The sequence below is a fragment of the Erithacus rubecula genome (assembly GCF_903797595.1).
Source record: "Erithacus rubecula genome assembly, chromosome: 3".
Lineage (NCBI taxonomy): Eukaryota > Metazoa > Chordata > Aves > Passeriformes > Muscicapidae > Erithacus > Erithacus rubecula.
The window spans coordinates 139,021,818-139,037,881 of NC_136689.1; the positions used below are offsets into that span (position 1 = coordinate 139,021,818).

At 41.4% G+C, this 16,064-nt stretch overlaps 2 long non-coding RNA genes across 2 annotated transcripts; both read left to right on the forward strand.

Annotated features, from left to right (window-relative positions):
- The first annotated feature begins 3,089 nt into the window (after nucleotides 1-3,089).
- On the forward strand, nucleotides 3,090-7,228 carry LOC306800237. The gene is made up of 3 exons (XR_013773778.1): nucleotides 3,090-3,203; nucleotides 5,372-5,606; nucleotides 7,179-7,228. It is a non-coding gene; the product is annotated as an uncharacterized lncRNA (long non-coding RNA).
- A 3,008-nt stretch (nucleotides 7,229-10,236) lies between these two features.
- On the forward strand, nucleotides 10,237-11,583 carry LOC306799714. The gene is made up of 3 exons (XR_013773671.1): nucleotides 10,237-10,338; nucleotides 10,986-11,122; nucleotides 11,472-11,583. It is a non-coding gene; the product is annotated as an uncharacterized lncRNA (long non-coding RNA).
- The last annotated feature ends 4,481 nt before the right edge of the window (nucleotides 11,584-16,064 follow it).

Below are 16,064 nucleotides of genomic sequence, written 5' to 3' on the forward strand. Positions count from 1 at the left end.
GAAAAAAATCTCCTATCTGGATAATGAAGAGATCCACAGCCCTCCCACTCTTAAAGGCAAGAGACAACAATGCCTGGGGTGATTCAGAGCTGTTTTAGGCATTTCAGATATCTCTGAAATCTTTTATTCTCTAATTCCTTCCATGAGCTGTGTGCTTCTGACATAAGAGACTTGGCAAAGGAAAAACAAATGATTCCTCCACCCCACCCTGGTGTAGGTTTGAACCTGAATTTTCCACACAGAGCACAAGGTGCAGGTGCAGCATCATTTCCAACCACAAAGATTCAAACAGACACAGCTCAGCCCCATTATAAATAGGAGAGTTTAGGGCTAATTATAACAGGCCTTTTAATTTCCATCTGGAGTCACAAAATCAATGGAAGCTCCTTGCTTCATTAAATAATTGCAGTTGCCAATAGCTGGAGCTGTTCCATTTGCAGATGTGCTAAAACTTGTTTATTTAGTGGTTATCTTGCTCCAAAGCCCCATTTTTTTTTCCCCAAGAAGGCACAAAGCTGCAGAGAAAGGGAGGACATAAGGAGAGGGGAACATCTTGGGCTGAGCTGCATTGTCCTCCAAAATTCAAATGTGATGGATTCCTCCTCCCTCCACCTCCAAATCTCCAGTGTTGCAGGGAGAGATGGAGGCAAAGAAGCTTTGGCTTAAATGAGAGAAAAAATTTGATTCACTTGGCCAAATTCATCATGTGGGTAAGAGCAACATTTGAAAATTAAGTCATGAAGGTTATTTTGGTAGCCATGGACTAAATAAGATTCGGGAGGTGAAGAAATTAAGCAAAACCTACTAAAAACCTGCTCTTTTTCTCTTTCCAAATCTGTTTTGTGTACTGGAAAAAAAAAAAAAAAAAAAAAAAGTGGACCAGTAGTATGTCTTGAAAGCCTCAATCATTCCTCTCTAGACAAATCTGTCTTGTCATTTGTTATCTTTCTCCTACTGACTTGAAGTGCTCAAAATCCATTTAATCTTCTCAAAAAATCTGATTGGATTTCTGTGTTTTTGGAAATTTTACCTTTCCAGGTTAGGAGGAGGTAGTAAAACCTTCAAAGGTTGGAATTTTGGTTGCAGATGGGACTCGATGATCTTGGAGATCTTTTCCAACCTCAATCAGTCCTTGATTCTATTAAGAGGAGTGGATTTAAGGAGATATGCTACAAACATCTGGAATTTGCTCTGACAAGCCAACTTTGAGTCTGCAGACTGATAATTAATGGATAAATTTTATTTTTTTACCCCTAACTCCCAGGAAACAAGAGCTGTGGAGGTGGGTACCACTGAAGGGAACAGCCTTCAGTGAAAGTGAGGGTGAAATTTAGTTCTAACATTAAATCAAAAATGGAGCTGTCTCAGAGTGTGAGACACTGGTGCCTTGTGCTCATTCTTTGCTCTCATGGAACTAAAATTCTTCATGAAAACATCCAATTATGGAGCTTCTTTAAAAGTCTCCCTTTGGTAATGAACAGCCTGATGCCTCCTCAATCCAATCCAAGCTGCAATCTGCTCTCCTGCTGAGCTCCAAGCAATTCATCAGGGTTTCTCAAGGTGTTTACACTGAATTGTAATAAAAATCTATTAGGGTTAAGTGATGACTGTAACAAGCTGAACTGCCTGGCAAAATGGACAGCAGCTTTTCCATCTCCCATCTAAATATTTATCAGTCTGGTTTTTAGCAGCACCAACTGGCTGGGAGCTGCCTGAATATGTGGATGTCTAAAAATCTTAGGTTCATTCTTTAAGGTCTGGATCAAGGCAGACTCATCATTAGCTATAAGAAGAAATTTTTATTTTTGGGACTAAAATCTGGCAAAGCATTGGGTGTAAACAACATGAGCACTTTGATCAAATTCTGACTCACATATCTTCAACAAAAGAGAATACCTGACATTTTCAGGGAGTATCCAGGGTGTGAGAGTGGAACCATAGGAAAGTCAAGGAGGATCATGTTGGAACAAAACAGACAAGTGTCATCTTAGCATCAACAGCTTGGACAGACAAGAAATATTCCCTGACTTCAGCTTGAAATGAACATTTCAGTTGTTCCATTCACAGTGTGCCTAAGGCAGTCTGTAGTGAAGGGTATTAAAGCATCTTTAAAAACACATTTCCCCCAAAATTGCTTGGCTTTGAGGGGACCTTGAACAAAAAGTGAGCTGGAAACAAGGAGAATTATACAGCTGAATTCAGCTGCTGTCTGAGCTGTTTTAAGTGTATGAAAATGGAAGAGGAGACTTCATTCTGCCCCATGGGGAAGGGAATTTACCAGCAGTGCTTGCAGCTGATGTTTGGAAGAGTGGTTCAAGACTGATCAATGTTCATGAGTTTTGTATTTGCTCTCCATCCATCTACCAGAATCCATCATCTTTTCTGTCATGGTCCTGCTTTGAAAGGTTGTTTTTTGGTTCTTTTTTTTTTTTTTTTTTTTTTTTTTTTTTTTTTTTTTTTTTTTTTGGTACAGGCTTTTGGGTGATTCTACATGAGTTTATAGAATCATAAATTCATGCAATGATTTAGGTTGGAAGGGACCTTAAAAACCATCTCATTACAGCCCCCTGCTGTGGGCAGGGTTGCTCCAAACCCCATCCAACCTTCCAGGGATGGAGCACCCAGAGATTCAGATAAAGGGCATTTATTGAAAACTGCTGAAGAAGCTGGAAATGAAGCTGCAAATATCCACTGCATGCAATATTGCACTCAAGAAGGAAGCACACTGTGAGGACTGGGGATTGATAATGATACCCAAAACAGGGAGAAATCCAATTGTATCTCAGATCTTAAGGAGCAGAAATAAGAATACAGCAAATTTGGGAGCACCTTGCTTTTTTTATGTCTGACTAAGAGCAGGGTGGATGAAGGTCTGGGCAGCCTGAACAGTGGAAGGTTCCCTGCTCATGGCAGGGGTTTGGAACCCAAAACATTCCATGATTCCATGATTCTATGCCTTTGTGACTGTGATTCTGTGACTCTGTGACTGCAGCTCTCATGTACTCTGAGCCCTGGATGGTTCCAGGTCATCTCAATCATGGCCTGGTGAAGTTCCCTGTCTTCTCCAAACAGTTTTTCCCACTAAAACAAGGAGCTCTTCTGTCCCCTCACAATAGACAAGAGGCCATAGGAGCCTGGGAGATGAACTGTGCTAATCCAGGCTCTCCACCCATTCAATCCTCGTGGTCTTGTCAGTCTCACAGGTGTGTCTGCACCAAATTAACCTGAGTTGATCAAGCTTAAAAATTGACCCTGTTCAGTGAGCAGGGGCACTCAGCCCTGCAAGGACAGATGGTACAATTAAGGAAAGCAGGTCTGCTGCCACATTCAACATGGTCACCCTCACTTCCACATGTGTCCTGGCATCTGGAGAGGGCTGGAGGTCAGCCAGGCATCCCTGGGTTTGTGTTTCCTTGGCAGATACAACAGGAATAAGATTAAACAGCTCTGCTGGACCCAAAGGGTTGGGTCACCTGTGAGGCTGGTGGTGAGATGTGACCCTCACCTCCTGCAGAACAAACAGCCTGAATTTTTATCCATATGGAGAGGAGACACAGCTGAGAGGGGACCCCATCCCTGCCTGTCCCTGTCTGCAGGGAGGGCTCAGAGAGGGACCAGGCTGTGCTCTGGGGGCCCAGCAAGGGGACAGGAGGAACAGGCAGGAGCTGATCCCAGGAAGGATGGGCAGAAGGAACAGGCAGAACTTCTTCCCTGTGCAGTGACCAAGCCCTGAACATACCAGAAAGAGTGGGAGTCTCCCTCCCTGGAGATATTCCAGAACCCTCTGGTGGCAGAATAATTTGTCTGGTTGACAAAAAGAATCGATATTAAAGAAATAGAGAGATAAAATTATGAGGATGAATGGATGGACAGAACCTGCAGACACAGATCTGTGCCAGTTGTTGAACACTCCCACATTTCTCCACCAGAAGACAGAGAAAAGCTCAGGAATATTTGACCAGCTAATTTCTGTGCTGGGAAACAAATCTGAAAATCCAATCTGGCAGATGAAGCTTCAGGAATGTAAAGAAGGGATACAACAGTCAGATGAAGATTGAAATTAATCAAACAGTTCAAATAGATCAAACAACAGTCTTGCCTGTGGGAAAATGACACTTTGGAGGTCAAACTTTAATTCAAAACTGTGTTTCAATGTCACAGGAGAACTACAGTGAAGACCAACAGAGAAACTGGGCATTAGAACCATCTCATATCATGATATTCCATTCAACTCTCCCTTGAGCTGGCTGGTTTGTTCATTTGCTATGGTATGTTTTGGAAGTAATAAAGGTGTTCTTTGAGGATCCCAAATGCTTCCATGCTGGAAAGGGAAGTTTTCCATTATCATTAAGGGAAGAACACTGGTGATTGCTCAAGAGCACATGTAAAGGCAAGAAGGATGATTCAGGGAACTCATGGCCTTGGTTATGAGAAGATATTATCCAGTCATGATCTTTATTTAGTTATTTCACCACAAATGAATAAAAACACATCCTGCATCTAGAAGGTTCTGGAGGCAGAGCTCTGGGAAGATCTCCAGGACTTTTCACTGCAGTAACTAATTCAGAAATAAGACCTAATAGGTGAAAGAGGAAGGAGATGGTCAGAAGCCTCAGGAATCCTCAGGACAAATCACAGGGAATTATTTTGCAGCAAATGCCATCAAGTCTCTCATACCACCCACCTCAGACAAGAAACGAGCTGGTTGGTGGCCACCTCAGCCCAGAATGTGACTGCCTGGGACTTGTAATGCATTAATGATCCATTAGAAAACTTGATTTAATTGTCCTGAGGCTCAGGGCTTGGTGGAATCAAAGGTTGCCCATAAAGCCCATCTGGTTCCAACCCTCTGCCATGGCAGGGACACCTTCCACTGTCCCAGGTTGCTCCAAGTCCCATCCACCCTGGCCTTGGGCACTGCCAGGGATGGAGCAGCCACAGCTTCTCTGGGAATTTCATTCCAGAGCCTCACCACCCTCCCAGGGAAGAATTCCTTCCCAATATCCAATGTAAACCCACCCTGCTTCCATTTTAGGCCATTTCCCCTCGTTTCTTGGTGATAGTTCTGGTGAAAATCTTTCAAATATGAATCAGTTTGTGTTCCAACAACAATCAGGAAATAATTTTAATGTTTCTCCACAAGTCATCTTGGGAGAAAGTGGAGATTTTTTGCCTTCTCAGTTTTTTCCCTGAGTTTTATTGCCCAGCTGTCTAAAAGTTCAGAAGAGATGAGGACAGTTTCTGCTGAAGAAATCTCTCCAAGATTTCCGTGTCTTTTGTTATGACTGGCACAGGGATTGAAACATTTATTATTTTCTTGCAAGTTCAGATCCCACAACCCCCCATAACTCTTATTCTGACTGCTTTGCAGATGCTTCCCTCTCCAAAATTCAGCCTTGAGAGGGCATGTGTTGTTCCCTGAGATATTTAATAATTGCTGAGTCCAGGTAACTCTTTTTACCTGCTATAAAGTTGGGTTGGAGCAGCCATCAGCAAGAATTTGCAATTTAACACCTCACCAAGGCGTTGTTTAATTGACAGTAACTCTCTGAACCCAGTGCTGCAATATTGAGGAATTAGACAGGAGAACAATTTGTGGACAACAAGTGCTGCAGCCTCTCCCTCTTCAACTGTCTTGTCACTTCAGGTTGTCATTCAGAATAATCCCTCATCTCACTTCTCCTCCTCTGCCTTCACTGGGCTCACCTTGGAAGGGCTAATTAGCTCCTTGTCAACTGCTGCCTCCTCCTGAGTCCTGAAAAGGAGAGCTAAAATCAATTTGTCTTTCCAGAAACATCAACCAGGAAGGAAGGAAGGAGAAGGCAGGCAATGGAATGACTGAAGGGAATAGTGAAGCCCCTAAAAATAATTATACTAAGAGCTTGGATGAATTTCTATGATGAGTTTGATGAGGACAGTCTGGACTGAATTCTTCTCTTTAAAAGAGAGAAAATGAGGCACAAAATGGATCTGCTTGTGGTCAACCATCAGCAGAAAGAGGAGTTCATGGAATTTTTGTGGATAATTCCACTGGCACTGCTGCATTCAATACCTTGGTCCCAGTTGAAGGCAGGACCTTTGTGAGTTTAGGTGAGAGGTCTGAACTGCAAAACCCACAAAGAAAAGGGATTTCTGCTACAGAATCATTGGATTAGGTAGTTGTTAAAGTTGGAAAAAACCTTCAGGTCCAACCTTTGACTGTGCTCAATAAACCATATCACAAAGTGAATCATTTAGAGACCTGAGCATCCCAGAAATCCACTATGAATGGCAGGATCCCCAGAGAAGCCAGCTTAATTCCAAAAGAAAACCTACTAGTTTTTATTATTATTATTACTATTATTGTCATTATTATTATTATTATTATTATTATTATTATTGAGGAAGCTTTAGATTTGTTACAACATTAGAGTGCTTTGGATTGTCTGATTCACCTTGGGGAAATCTCTGAAGTCAGAGAATTTTCCAGTTGTTTTAGGAAAGAATTTTCTGAGGGTCCCCAGACAGACTGTATTTTTTTTTTTAAATACAAGCATTTGGCCACTCCAAGAAAAAAAGGCAGTTGCATTTCATGGAATGCCATATATATATAGAAATAAAATTCATTTTTCTCTAGGAGTTTTGCCTCTGTTTTTTCCTTCATCCTACAAGTCCTTTGGGAAAGTCACTTTAGGAAAAAAAATTAAAAAATAACTATGAGGAAATTGCTAGTACTGTTTAATACCTGGCTCACCATATCCAGGAAACCTGCTGTGCTATTGCCAGTGGAATTAAAATGGGCATTAAGTCCAATTTTTGAGATTTCTGCTACTGGAAGTCATTATCCTTGAGCATAATATTTTTTCAAAATGGATGGTTTCTGTGCAAATTAATTACCTGCTCCCACATTGTTTACCACTGGCTCATTTTCCTCAAAGGAAAACAAAGAACCCTCTTTCCAAAGGCTTCTAAACAGTGATAATTCATATATGGCCTTTCTGGAGCTCAGTTTGTTGCTGGGTACAGTTAAACCTCAGGGTAACAGAACTGTTCCAGCTTCAAAAAGAAAAATCCTTGTAGATGCCCCCAGGGAAGGCTCCAAAGCCAAATGGGAATTTTGAAGTGCTCTGCTCTGTCTGGACCTTGAGGCAAAGCTTCAGGCAGGATTTTCTCCCAGTTCTGACCTTTCTTAGTCACAGATCTTCAGGTGCTCTTCACCTTCTAGAGGATTTGGCTGTGCCAGGAAACTACAAAGGGTCACATTCATCCACACCTTTACCAGGCAAAACTTTTTCCTGTGCCTTATTTAGATTCTTCTGTGCCCTATTTTAGTACTTCCACAATAACTTGCAAAGTTGGAAAGAAAGAGACAGGGACATTGAGTTCATGCAAGATGCATGGTTGTGTTTTTGAACAGGAATGGAGATTGCCCCACTTATTTCCTCTGGAGAGGTTGAAAGTGCCTCACACCCATTTAATCTTATTTTTAACTGTAAGTAGGTGCCTGAATTGCATTGCTTTCAATGGGAAATGAAAAGGGTTTTAGTTTCCTTGCTGAATAGGAAGAAGTCAAGCCCCAAATCTAAGCATTAAATTTGAAGGCACTGACAAGTAAAGGATGGGATTCGTTGTTTTCTTTTTTGATCATTTTGTTTGTTCCCCCAATGTCACCCTCTGAGTGTGATAGGATAGGTCTTCATCATATTTAAGGTCTCAAATTGGGCAAGCTCCAAAGGCTTCTGGTTCTGTTTTCAATTTTTGGAGTGCCTGAGGAGTCTCTATAATTTAAGCAGAATATCTGGTACAAACACATACTTGGTGAACTTTCCATCTTCACCACTTCAGCTTTTCTGGGACAAGAATTCCTGAGTGCATCCAGAGCTCTGCCCTGAATTCAGACAGTCTCTGCCCACATCCCCAGACATCCCCAGTTTGTTCTTCTCCCTTGTAGGTCCCACACCTTCTCCTGGATAGATGGCACCTCAACTTGTCTAAGTCCTGAGGTCTTCCAGGAAGTCCTGAGACCTTTTAGGGTGAGATCCCCATGTAGACCCTAAATTTCAGGTGTCTACAACAGATATTTCTCCATGTGATGATCTCTAGCTGATCATGTTCCCATCATGGGCAAAGAATGTGCAGTCAAGAGAATCAGAGAATTCACCCTGTGCTTCTTCTGGCCAACCCAAGGGCCCTTATCTATTTCAGAATAAGAGGAATCAGGGAATATTTGGGGTTGGAAGGGACCTTCAAGGTTGCATAGATCCAAATACCCTGTCATGGGCAGGGACAACCAGAGCAGGTTGTTCCAAGTTCTGTCCAACTTGTCTTTAAACATTTCCAGGGTTGTTCCAAGGGTTGTTCCAAGCTCTATCCAACCTGTCTTTGAACATTTCCAAGGATGTGGCAGTCACAGGTTTTCTGGGAAACTTCTTCCAAGGCCTCACCACCCACAGATGGAAGAATTCATTCCCAAAATTCAATCTAACCCTGCTATCTCTCAATTTAAAGCCATTCTGCCTGGTCCTATTATCCCTTTTAAGAAGGAAAACAACTTTTTTCCTGACATCTCTTCACCACATTCCAAAAGTCCATTACTTCCTTCTTTGTTTCCTTCATGTGAGAGATGTGGACATTGCCTTTTAAAAAACCCTGCCCATATCCCTGAAAAAAGCAGGATTTTTTCCAGACTCCTTGGGGTTGTTCCACTCATCTGAGCATGATGGGGATCCCTCCAAGAAGGAATTTTGAAGGATGGTGACCACACCACTTCCCTGGGACCCTGTTCCAATGTTCCAATTGTCTGAATGACTTTGTAGATTATTCTTGCTCCAAACCTGGTGTTCAGTGTCTAAATTAGAAAGATGTATTTTGATTTCTTCTTGCTTTATTTATGTTATGTTAAAATATACATTTTGCATGGAGAAGGGAAAGTGAGTGAACAAGGCAGCACTCTCAAGGAATATTCCCTGGCTGCAGCAGCTATTTCAGTGCTGGAATAGCCGGAATGTCACAGCTTCCCTCCTCTGAATGGGTCTCAAAATCTCCAGATCACTCCAGTTTCATGGTATCTCTAAACAATAAATAGTAGAAATATAGTGAATTTTGGTGAATAAAGAGATATTTGATAGCTGCAATATGGCAGCTTTGGCAGTCCCAGGAATTCACAATGCTTTGTATTCACAATGTAGAACATAAAAATGCTTCTGGTCTAAACATGTGAACCCCAAATCCACTCACAAAGCAAAGGAAAACCCAAAACAATCCTGGGCACTGGCAGATTTTATATCCATGTCTTTTTGAGATCTCTGTGCCTTCAAGCCCTTTGTTATACATTTTAATCTCAAATTCCACCTAATAATGAAAATCATATCCCCTCTTGGTGTATCCAGAAAAACTCTTCCCACTCTTTCCCTCTCACCACTTGGTCCAACCAAGCAAAGCCACTCTGAGCTGAGAGATTTGTGCCAAGAGCAGCAGATGAAGGGTCACCAAATGTGCTACGTTTGCAATCTTTTCTTTCCCCATTTTTTGGTGTTATCTTTCCCTCTTCTAAAATTTGACAGAGACCAGTGTTAAAAAGAGGACAGGAAAACACGATGGTGTTCAGGGCTCTTTGGTGCTGTGAATATGAAATTTTATGGTGCTGGAGAGACAAAGGTCACATTCCTTTCCCCTCTCCCACCTCCATTTACATTATAAATCTCTGCCTCATGTATAAATTGAGGAGTGTTGCTTACCAGTAACCTCCTTCCTTCAGAAATTTTTTCAGCTGCTGTGTTTAAAACTGGATATTCACAAACCACCATGAGATTTCATCTTATTTTCTAAAGGTGTGTGAATAAATTACCACAACTGAGGTAGAGCAGGCAGCACACAGGGACCTGTGAGTGGGAGGTGAATGCTACAAGCACCCTCTCATGCTGTGCTCTGATGTTGGTGCCCCACAGCTCATCTCTTAGGCTTCCATTCCAACAAAAGCTGGGATTTGCTTTATTATTATTATTATTATTATTATTATTATTATTATTATTATTATTATTATTATTACTATTATTATTATTATTTCCTGGCAATGTTTTGTAAGCCACAGCCACAACACGATAACAGCAAGCTCAGCCTGTTCAACAATATGTAAATATTTTCCTGTGGGAAATGAGATAGAAAAATTCATGTCCATAGATTTGAAAAGGTCACTTGGGCAGGTGTTTGAACACCAGCAATCTGCATCCCAGCTGCCTCTGGCAATAATTCCTGTTTAGGTGCTTACCAGGCATGGAGAGCAAGGGAAGTGAGGTGTGTAATGGGGATGGCAGAGGGATGGAGATGGAGGACAGGAGACCAAGGCACCAAACAGGAAAGGTGAGAAAGAGACACAGCAAGGAGAGTTTTTCAGACACAGAATTTGGTGGCCTGAAGTTATGATAAAGGCATTTCCCAAAATACTCATTTATAAATGTCTCTGTCATTCTGTTCCAGGGCATTTGGCATCGCTTGGAAAAATCAAAGAATCATGGAATGGTTTGGGTGGAAGAGACCTTCAAGAGGCACACAGAGGCATTTTTGGGGTGTCCTGTGCAGGGCCAGAAGTTGGACTCAATGATCCTGATGGGTCCATTCTAACTCAGCATATTCTGTCATTTTGTGATTCCATGATCATCCAGTTCCAAGCCCTGCCATGGGCAGGGAGAGCCTGGAAGTGTTGAAATCAGGGTTGGATGGGGTCTGAAGCAACCTGGGATAGTGAAAGGTGTCCTTACCTATGGATGATCTTTAAGGTCCTTTCCAACCCAAACCTTTCCATGATTGTATGATCTTTTTTCAGGGTTTCCTGTGGAGGAGGAGGCTTTGCATTCTACATCCTGTGCCTGGTTTATTTTAAAAGTGCTTTGCTTTGCCAGGTTTCTTTCAGCTGACACATTTTATTTTCTACATTGACTCTGATTTACATTTCCTACTTAGGCAACGACTCATGCACTTCTTTATGTTATTCATCGTTTATCTTTAAGGCTGTTTATTTGTCATCAACTGCCATCAGCCCTTCTGAAGCAGATTGAAGAGGTTTGAGATGACAAAAAGAAGAGCCCAAAAGAGAGGAAAGACCTTAGCCTTCTTTAGCTGGCTGCAGAATTTTGGCTTGGAGAAGGTAAAATTAAGTGGGTTTCTGTGTGCATGTGGTCGGTGTTAGATCCTCTTCTCTGTGTTTCTGCAAGCTGGGGAAGTGGAAATAATTCCTCCTGAATTTGCAGGGATCAATGCACAAAGAGATACAAACCTCTGAGTGATGGTCCTGGGCCACAAGAATCAAGATGGGTGGAAGGTGCTGATACACAGACTCAAATATCTCTGCAAAAATAATTTAAAATAACTCTGCAAGATTCATTTTAAGGTTTTCTGTAAGCAGGTCTTGAACTTGAAGTGCGTAAGAGAGTGTGTTTGAACAGTGTGAAAATGTCACAGCATTTTGGGGGATGCAAATCTTTGTTTTTCATCAGGCCCTCTGGCAAAGCACAGCACAAAGGACTGAAATCCCACATCACTGAAATGAGTCATGGTTGCAACTTTTGGGCTGGGAAGTGGAAGTTTGGACTTGTTCAGAATGAGGAGCTTAAAGATCATTTCAGTAACCAGGATGAGTTTGACAAAACCTGATTCTTCCTTCCTAAAGTCCTGACAAAGAGCTTTTAACCTCCCTTCATGTAAGATTTTAAATAATGTCAATATGAAAATAACTTCCAGGTTTTTCTGCCAGGTTTTCTCTCAGGCTTTTTTTCCCCCTCTCTCCTTTTCTCTCTTGAAAAAGGCTCATTCAGTTTATTAAAATAATGCAGTGGAACATTTGGGTTTTGGTTGTTTTTGTTTGGTTGGCTTTTTTGGTTTTGCTTTGTTTTGATTTTTTTTTTTTAACTGAAGTAAAGAGAGTGAAAAAAAAATCTCAAATTTATGACTTTTTGCCTTTAGGAGGAAAGTATGGAAACTTACAAGTCAACTACACTGGAGTCAGGACTTCATCTTTTATCCCACAATTAAAAGAGATACAGATTTGTCTCAAATATTTTCCTGTATCTGCTCAGTTCCAGGTATCAGTCTTTTGTAGCACATTTTTTCCTGATAACCACTTTGCTCTGAACATTCTCAAAGTCCCTCTAGCGTGGAGAATGGCTATGTAAGGAAAAGATGTTCAGCATTGCTCATAATTCTTAATTTTTTCTTGATAAAAAATAAATGCAGCCTCTATTGGAATGTAGTGGCTCCATATGAAATCAGGGATGACTTCAGTGCCTCCATGTCATGGCCCAAAGTCCTTCCAAGCTGTAATTTTCTATTTATAAAGAGCACAATAACTGAGATTAGGATTCATCCCAAAACCAAAGGATTTTGCTATCAAACATGGCATTTTTCTGCAGGAAGGAATTATTTACAGACACAACAATTCCTGAAATTAGTGATTTCAGGAACATCCCTCCATGGGTGCACATTACAGTGTGACATCCAAAATTCCCTTCCTGTTATCATTCCCAGGTGGGTTCTGAGTGGATCTCCAGGAGTTGGTGCTCCAAAGGCAGAGACCCAAACATTCCCACACCCTGAATTGGTCCTGAATTGGGAAAATCCTGGTTTGCCAAAGGATGACCCCAGCACGTGGAGAATGATTTGCTCTGTTGGCAAAGCTGGAATGCAGGGAGAGGAATTAATCTGAATTTGAAAAGAAGAGGATCATTTGGTGCTAATCCAGACTCCCCGATGCTGAAATGAGATATTTGGATTTCAGGTGTGGAAATCCCTCTTTGCTTCACTCCTGACACAGGCATGAAAATGCTTTCCAGTGGAAAGCCAGGGAAGATTTAGGAGCTAAAAAATCTTCCACCTTTTATTCCATGGGAGATTTAAACCTGTTCCTAGCCTGGATCCAGCCTGTGATGACACTGCAGACCTGCTTAAGAGCATTAGTCAGAATGCCAGCATTTATCCACTCAGCAATGACTCCTAATTCCCATTACAGGCAAATCCCCTTCTCTCACTGCAGCTTGATTACAACGGTGATTAATTTGAAAGTCAACATATTTACCCAAAATATAACATCATTAAAAAGACTAAACATAAACCTGCATATTTACAAATAACCTAACTTGATGTGATTAAAACAAGCAGCCTCCTCTCTGCTTGTTTGGATCCAGGCAGACGAGCTTCTTTTCCACCTTTATATTTTCATGTCAATAGATGGCACTAGTATTTTCTCAATTTTTCACTACAATATTAGATTTCCTTATGATACCTCCTGCCCTCACTTGGATTTTCAAAGGATGGAATTGCTCATATCCAAGGGGATGTTTTATCCTTAGTTAATATATAACATCACTCTAGTTTGGCTCTTAGCAAGTAAATCTTTGTATACTTCATAAAACCTCAATGCCACAAGACTGATTTTTTCCCAGTGTGAAAACAAAATGAATTTAAAGTTTTCATTTCCATACTGATGGGAGAGTTCACCAGAAAAACGCTGTAGGATCTCTGCATAGGGTGCCTTAAAAATCCTATGGTTTTCACTGCATCATCACAGTGAAAATAGAAAGACATTGCTCCTTTTCAATTATATTTTTATTTGAAGAATGAGCAGTGGGTTGCAGGAAAAGCACAGATATTAAAAATTGTGAATGAGATTCTCAGCTTCACTAATTAAACCTACACTTTAGGAAAACATTTTAACATTGTAGCAGATGTTCTTGTCTCTGTCAGCACAGAGTCCTCTTGAATTAAAACTAAAATTCAATTGGTCATCTTCATCCCAAATAATTTTTACTTTAATTTGCCTGTGCTTAGAGAGGATGCTGATGTGAGCATCTCCTTCATGGTGGGAGAAACAATGGATTTGTATATCAGCGGTAACAAGATTAAATAGGACACAAATTCAGAGAGACAGAGAGACTTTGTAGGAACAGGGTCAAAACAAAATGAAAGGTTTGCTGTCCCAGCTCCCCAGATGTTCATAAAAGGGATTTCTTCAACTTGTGAGGTTATGGTGAGGATAAAGATAATTGCAGGAATTCTTTTCCTGTTTTATAGAATCACAGAATATTTTGGATTGCAAAGGACCTTGAAGAACATTTCATTCCAACCCTTCCATTATTCCAGGTTGCTCCAAGCCCTGTCCATCCTGGCTTTGAACACTTCCAGGGATGAAGCAGCCACAGAATTCCTGCACAAACTGTGCCAGGGCCTCACTCCCCTCACAGGGATGGATTTCTTCCTGTTTCCCCATTTAATTCCACCCTTCTTCCTCTTCAAACCATTCCCCCTTATCCCTGGGGTGCTTTGCCCTGTGTGCCACACACTGAACAGGATTCAAATGGGACTTTGGTGAATCCATCAGCTGTGGAGTCTAATTAATAAACATGCAAATCTCCTGATACCCACACATTGGTCATGCTCCCACTCCACGTGGATTTAGGAAACAGCCACAAGTTAAATCAAGACAGGTCAGTGATGGGAAAGCCCCCCTAGTGTTGTTCTGAGATAACATCAGGTCATGACTCAGGAATTATGATGGAAACTCAAAGGACCAAGCCAGCCCTGAACCCCAGGAGGTTTATTCTCCTCAGATCTCTTCATTACAGACAGATCTGTTAAATTGGGTAATTGTCAGCTGCCCCAGAGCAGCTGCATTTTGCTGTTGCAATTTTATGCCTTCAACAATCGTGATGCCTCCATTTACAAACACAGAACTAATTAACGTGCCAGTTAAAGCACCTGAGTTTTAACACAGGGGCAAGGAGAAAGTGCAGAAATCAAACCACTGCAATTAATTATGTTTGCTTCTTGGAGCAGGGCACTGGTGTCCTGGGATTTTCTGCCTGTCTTCATTCCTTCTGTTCATCTCCCTCCTTGGTAATAATGTAACACTTGTAGAAATTAATTTGGTGGAAATTGATTAAAGGTGGACATTGTTTGCCCAGGAAGGTAATTGTCTCTGGCACCTGGTGATGGGAAAGATGTGCACACAGAGATGCAGGAAGGTGCACGTTAATCTAAGTGTTAGGAAGTGATTCAAGGGGGTGACCTCAGCCAGAAAACATGGGAAGGAAGAGAAATAAAATGAAGGTTACATGGAAGGAAAGTGAGTTCAGCAGCAGAACTCAGCAAGAGAGAGAATTAACACAGAATCACAGGATCAGAGAATGGTTTGAGTTGGAAGGGAACTTCAAGACTGTCCAGCTCCAACTTTCTTGGGCAGAGACACCTTCCATTAAACCAGGTTGCTCAGGACTTTAACTCTTCCAGGGATAGGGCAGTCAGAGCTCCTTGGGAAATTTCTTCAAGTGTCCCTTCACATGACAGAATTTTTTCCTAATGTCTGACTTAATTCCACCTTTTTTCAGTAAAAACCCTTGTCTTTACCCTAATTCCATAAATCTAAAGAATTATGCCTGACTGAGCCAACTCAGTGAAAATCTACTCACACTTGAATATTTGGATATAATTTCTGGGCGTTAATATTTCCTGTAATTAGAATTTTGACTCTGGCCTTCATTCCTCCTCCAGTTTCTGCAAGTAAGACTGTCCAGGGAACATGTCAAACTCATCTTGTGGTTCCTCCTGTAATAACTTGAATGAGAACAGGTATTTATTTAGTTATTTATTTTTCCAGCCAGTCTGGAAGGAGATCTTAACAACCTAGTGGAAGTGGTCCCTGCCTATGGAAGGGGGTTGGAATGAGATGATCTTTAAGGTCCCTTCCACCCCAAACCATTTGAGGATTCTATGATTTTCCTTCTTATCTTACACCACCAGATGGTCAGTAGAGGGGAATCTCTCCAGCCAGAAAATTTCCCTGTTGTCCTATCAACAAATGAAGGAGAGCTCTGTCCTCCTCATCCATTTCCCTGCCAGTGGAATTCTTGGATTTCAGTTGAAACCAAGGATTGCTCTGTCATTTGACATCACACCCAAGAGCTGTCCAAATGGATTTTAGCCTGGAAGTCAAGGATTGTTACAGATAAATCACTGAGCCATGAACAAAAAAAAATGGAAAGGTGATTGTGGAACAGCACAGAGGGTAAAACCTAAGAGCAAAATTCCAGACAGTGAGT